Source organism: Chamaea fasciata, unplaced genomic scaffold (assembly GCF_029207755.1).
Source record: "Chamaea fasciata isolate MVZ Bird 193981 ecotype frontalis unplaced genomic scaffold, bChaFas1.0.hap1 SCAF_25, whole genome shotgun sequence".
Classification (NCBI taxonomy): domain Eukaryota; kingdom Metazoa; phylum Chordata; class Aves; order Passeriformes; family Sylviidae; genus Chamaea; species Chamaea fasciata.
This window is the reverse complement of record NW_027094110.1, coordinates 3,132,035-3,138,034: the sequence shown is the minus strand read 5'-3', so window position 1 is coordinate 3,138,034 and position 6,000 is coordinate 3,132,035. Positions and strand designations below refer to the sequence as shown.

The following is a 6,000-nucleotide window of genomic DNA, read 5'->3' as shown; positions in this document are numbered from 1 at the left end:
TGTGAGTCCACAGAAAGCAGCAGAGCTCCATCGCTTCCACAGGCTGAGGATCCCCATGAATATTTCATTTAAAATATTCTCCTCTGCTGGCTCGGATCACTGGAATATCCGAGTGGCTCCCATTTGCAATGCAGCTTTTACAGCAGCTGCGTGAGCCCTGCAAATCTCAGCCTGGACGTTATTCCAGGCCTTTCCTTCCCTCCATGTTGGTGCATGGAGGAGGCCACGAGATTTGTGGGGCTGCTGGAGGTGCAGCAGGAGCAGGACAAGCCCGGGTGGCTCCGGGCAAGGCTGCAGCTGTAGGAGCACCTGTAGATGGGAGGGAGAGGAAACTCTGCAGACCTGAGACACTCTTGGAACACGTGCTTTTATTGCAAGGGTCGTGGGGGAAAGGGCCTGGCCTTCAGCCACCAGCCTGGGCTGGAGGGGTGCCCCAAAGAGAGAGAGAGGGGTGAAACAAGGGCAGGAGGTAAGAGGCAAGTGTAAGAGAGAGAGGTCCTTGTTACAATCCATTCTATCTCCTTTTGTGTTGAATATTCTAATACACAATGACAACCGGCGCGAGATACAAAACCTACAGACTTTGCACACAGCCTGTGAGAACTGCTGTATTACCATATCGCTCTGTATTCTAAACTCTAAAGGCTACTTTTCTTATCTACCTTTTCCCTGATGCCTTGGTGGTATCATACCTACTCCCTTGGGTCCTTTGGTGTCCCTTTGTCCGCTGTCACCCAACCCATCTCCACTCAATCGCCGTCTTCCTGCCTGCCCTGCCTACATCGCAAAACTCGCTTTCATTTCTATTTCACTCACAGGTTTTCTGTTTTTAGAATCTCTTGCCAGGCAATCATATCTGTAAGCCTTTCCTGTCTCATCGTTCCCAACATGCAGCGAGGAGGAGCGGGGCGATGGGGACGGGCTCCAGCCACCCCAGCAGCGCATCCATCCACCTCGGCGGCTGGATCCCGGTTTTCCATCGGCGCGGGGGGAGGCGGCGAGGCTGGCGGAGGTTTTTCTTTTTCATCCGGCACGGCCCGTGAGCAGCTCCCCCTGCTCTCGCGGCACGGCGCTGTTTGTAAACAGCCGCCCCAAAATCCCGCCGGCAGGATGTGACAGCGTCACGTGCGGCCGCGCCAGGGTGACAAGTGACCTCAGAGAGGGCACAGCGGTCCCCGGGCACGGCCCGGCAGAGGCGTCCCCGCTTCCCACGGGGACAGACAGCGCGGTGACACCGCGGAAAGGCCCCAGGCTGCTCTCAGCAGATGCTGCTCCCCTCAACCCCGCAAGGAGCTGCCCTGCCGCAGCCGGCTCAAACCTTTCCTCCCCGCACCTCCGTGGTGTTTGACACTCGCCCTGGCAGAGCCTGAGCGCTAATAATAATTATCCCCACATTCTCTCCAGCCCTCGGCTTCGGGAAATCTCGGGCGGTTTTTGCACAGAGCCGGAGGAGTCTATTTGGAGCTCAAGGCTCCTAAGGATGTGTCAAGGACGGGGAGTTTTGGTACCCGGGGAGGCGTCATGGGAAGGGGCTGTTGGCAGCACGGCTCTGCTAAACCAGCCCGGCAGGAAAACAACGATGGCTAAGTGGATTTCCCACTGCCAGGGCCCGGGTTAAACACCCTGGGGGTGACCGGGGAGGGCATCCCCCTCACAGCCCTGGTTTCAGGCTGCCCAGGGCGCTGCATCCCCGTTCTGTGCCGCTCCCCAGGGATCTGGGAGAGCATCCAACAACTCACGGCGTCACCGAACTCTGTCCCCACACCTGGAACAGGTGCCCAAGCCCCAGGCAGGTGCGGGGAGGGACCAGGCGAGGCGCCGGGACCGCTGCAAAGCCGCCCTGGGGCGCTCAGGGGGAAGCCCGGGGAGCGCCGGAGCGTTGAGCGCAGGCTTTGTCCCGGCAGGTCGGCTGGGTGTGCGCTTCCTGGCATACAATTCCCAGATTAGCAGGAGCCGCGCTGCCAGCAGCTCCTCCGGCCCGTGACCGCGGCGCTGGGAATGCTCTGAGGTCACCGCTTCCAGCGGCCGGCGCTGCCCGGCCCGGGCAGGGCACGCCTGGGCTGAGGATTTGGGCACGGGACGCTCCTTCTGCACCCCAGGGAAAGGGAAGGGGCGTCTCAAAAAGGTTTGGACGGGGAGGGACACTAAAAACCGACTTGTTCTATCCCCTTCCACTATCCCAGGTTGCTCCAAACCTGTCCAACCTAACCCCGGACACTTCCGGGGCTTCTCCAGGGACAGGAACCAACCCCTGTCACACAGCTCTGTAAGGCTTTAACCCCACAGGATGGAGATCACCCCCAGCCAAGCTGATCCCGCAGATCCTTCTGCAGCGTGGGAGGGGACAGAGGCCTCTTCTCACCATGAAATTAATGAATAAAAGCCCTTGGAAGGCGCAGAGAATAAATAATAAAAAAGCTGGAGGGAGGAAGGGTTGGGAAAGGAGGAAAAATAATTCAACACAGAGCTGTTTAATAAAGAAAAGGGAATAATCAAGAGGGAGAAGTGAGAACGTTTTAGTCACACTAAATGCTTCATCTCAAAAAAAAAAAAAATTTAAAAATATATTCCAACCTAAACCAGGCTGTGGCTGGAGGAGACTGAAGGGTCCTTCCCCAGGAATGGGAAAGGGGAGAGCAAAAAGGAAAACGTGCTGTTTTCATTAAGCCGAGGGAAAAGGAGAGGCCGGAGCTGGAGCTGAGGAGCAGCGGGGGCCGGGCTGGATCCCGGCCGGGCCAGGGGTGGGGAGCCGGGCAGGAGCAACGATCCCGGCTCCGGGCGGGCTGCGACGTCGGGAGCCGCTCCCCGCCTCCCCCGGGGCTGGATCTGGGGAGGGACGGAGGGAGGGACGTGCCTCAGCAGCACCGAGTGGCACCGTGCCCCCAGCCCTGCCACCCACTGTCACCCACTGCCACCCACTGTCACCCATTGCCACCCACTGCCACCCACTGTCACCCACTGTCACCCACTGTCACCCACTGTCACCCATTGCCATCCACTGCCACCCAGTGCCACCCACTGTCACCCACTGCCACCCACTGTCACCCACTGTCACCCATTGCCATCCACTGCCACCCAGTGCCACCCACTGTCACCCACTGCCACCCACTGTCACCCACTGCCACCCACTGTCACCCATTGCAATCCACTGCCACCCAGTGCCACCGACTGTCACCCACTGCCACCCACTGTCACCCACTGTCACCCACTGTCACCCACTGTCACCCATTGCCATCCACTGCCACCCAGTGCCACCCACTGTCACCCACTGTCACCCATTGCCATCCACTGCCACCCAGTGCCACCCACTGTCACCCACTGCCACCCACTGTCACCCACTGTCACCCATTGCCATCCACTGCCACCCAGTGCCACCCACTGTCACCCACTGCCACCCACTGTCACCCACTGTCACCCATTGCCATCCACTGCCACCCAGTGCCACCCACTGTCACCCACTGCCACCCACTGTCACCCACTGTCACCCATTGCCATCCACTGCCACCCAGTGCCACCCACTGTCACCCACTGCCACCCACTGTCACCCATTGCTACCCATTGCCACTCACTGTCACCCACTGCCATCCACTGTCACCCACTGCCACCCACTGTCACCCACTGTCACCCATTGCAATCCACTGCCACCCAGTGCCACCCACTGTCACCCATTGCCATCCACTGTCACCCACTGCCACCCACTGTCACCCACTGTCACCCATTGCCATCCACTGCCACCCAGTGCCACCCACTGTCACCCACTGCCATCCACTGTCACCCACTGCCACCCACTGTCACCCACTGTCACCCATTGCCATCCACTGCCACCCAGTGCCACCCACTGTCACCCACTGTCACCCACTGCCACCCACTGCCACCCATTGCCATCCACTGCCACCCACTGTCACCCACTGTCACCCATTGCCATCCACTGCCACCCAGTGCCACCCACTGTCACCCACTGCCACCCACTGTCACCCATTGCAATCCACTGCCACCCAGTGCCACCCACTGTCACCCACTGCCACCCACTGTCACCCACTGTCACCCATTGCCATCCACTGCCACCCAGTGCCACCCACTGTCACCCACTGCCATCCATTGCCATCCACTGCCACCCAGTGCCACCCACTGTCACCCACTGCCACCCACTGTCACCCACTGTCACCCATTGCAATCCACTGCCACCCACTGTCACCCACTGCCACCCACTGTCACCCATTGCTACCCATTGCCACTCACTGTCACCCACTGCCATCCACTGTCACCGTCACCCACTGCCACCCACTGTCGCCCAGTGTTACTCATTGCCACTCACTGTCACCCACTGCCACCACCACCCACTGCCACCCCTTGTCACCCACTGCCACCCCGGCAGCGCTCCCGGGGCTGCCCTGTGCCGCACGCCGGCCCCGCAGCGGGCACGGGGCACCCCGGGCCCCCCAGGGCTGCAGCTCCTGGCTCCCCGCCGGCCCCCAGCCCCTTTGGGTGCCCGGGACAAGCCGGACCCCGGCGATTCCCGGCTCCGGGAGCCGCGCCAGGCGCGTCCCGGCTTTCCTCTGTCAATGGGGATCTGTTCGCCACAGACACCCCGCGGCTGAAAGGAGCCTCTGTGCGGCTCGGGGGTGGAGGGATCACGCAGAGAAGAACTCCTGGATGTTTTCCAAAGCTCTGCCAGCCTGCCCTGCCCACGCACTGCCGGGCCGGGAGGGGGCACGGGGGGAGAAACACCCGGTGAAGCTCCCGGAGATCTCGGGCTCCGCTTCCCGGTGTTATTGGGGAGCTTCCCGGCCCTGGATGCGGCCACTGGGGACACGAGAAGGCGCCAGGTGCTGGCAGGAGCGAGAAGCCGGGAGCCGAGGTGCCCCCAGAGCCCCCTCCCCACCTCCAGGCGGGCTCTTCCTGTGCTCGGAGAGAAGGAAATCGCTTTTTCCTCTCTCCCGGGCTGTCCCTGCCTGCGGGCTGGTGGCTGAGGGCAGCCAGGCTCGGGAATTCCCCGCGGCCGTGGAGCGTTTCCGCAGCCAGTGGCTGATCCTGCCCAAAGCCCCCCGTCAGACTGAAATTTAGAGGCGCTTACAAATCCTGCACTGCCCCATGAGGTGCTTTGGAGGGGAGGATCTGCTGTGCAACCCCCCACAGGACAGGGGGAAACTGAGGCAGGGAGTGCTGAACCAACCTCCTCACAGGGGAGGCTCCAAACTGGGCTCGTTCCATAAAACCCCTCGACTGAAACGGGCTGGGTTTGTCTGCAGGAGGCCCCAGCTTTTCTGACAGGGATTTATGGGCCTGACGCTGCGATTTTCAGCACATTGGCCCAGGTGATGAGTCGGTGGAAGAGGCAGAAATGCAGCTGTGACCAGGGCACACCGTGGTGACAACACAGTGCCCAGGCAGATGTCCCAGGTCACAGCTCCAGAGGTGTTTCTCCCTTCCAGACTCACCTCAGCCCTCTCCAGAGGCTCCACATGCTCCCAGCTGTGCCCAGCTTCTCCCCGAGCAGCCAAAAGCTTCTGCTGTTCCATCCTCCCTCAGGAAACCTCGGGAGGGGAGAGAGAGACCCATCAGGGTGAGGAAAAGCACCCTGGAGTGGCATTCCCAGCCGGAATCCCCCCAGACCCTGAGGGGCTGCTCGGCCACATCCCCACAGACCTGCAGGACCTTCCAAACCTCCTTCCTCTGCACTCACCGTGCTGCATCCCGAGGATCTGAGAGCCTTTTCCAGGCTGCTGAGCCTCAGGACTCGCCCCCAGCTCGGATTTCCTACCTGAGTGGATTTTTGAGCCCTCCCACAGCCTCCCCCGCCTGCCCGTGTTTGTACAGCAGATTATCAAAGGTGGATTTGTAAGGAATTTTGTCCTAAACAGCCTGGCAGCTCTTCCAACGCCTGGGAAACACGAGCTGGCTGCTCTGGACTCCCAAACACGGCGTGATTAACGCCCAACAGGCTCCAGGAGCTGTTGCAGGAACCAGGCCTGGATCTGGTGGGGTTTTAAATCAATTTGA

General features: G+C 60.8%; 1 long non-coding RNA gene across 1 annotated transcript; it reads right to left on the bottom strand.

Annotated features, from left to right (window-relative positions):
- Nucleotides 1–2,478: 2,478 nt before the first annotated feature.
- LOC136301234 (uncharacterized) lies at nucleotides 2,479–5,761 on the bottom strand. The gene is made up of 3 exons (XR_010723817.1): nucleotides 5,684–5,761; nucleotides 5,439–5,534; nucleotides 2,479–2,826 (listed from the first exon to the last, which is right to left on the bottom strand). It is a non-coding gene; the product is annotated as an uncharacterized lncRNA (long non-coding RNA).
- Nucleotides 5,762–6,000: the final 239 nt, after the last annotated feature.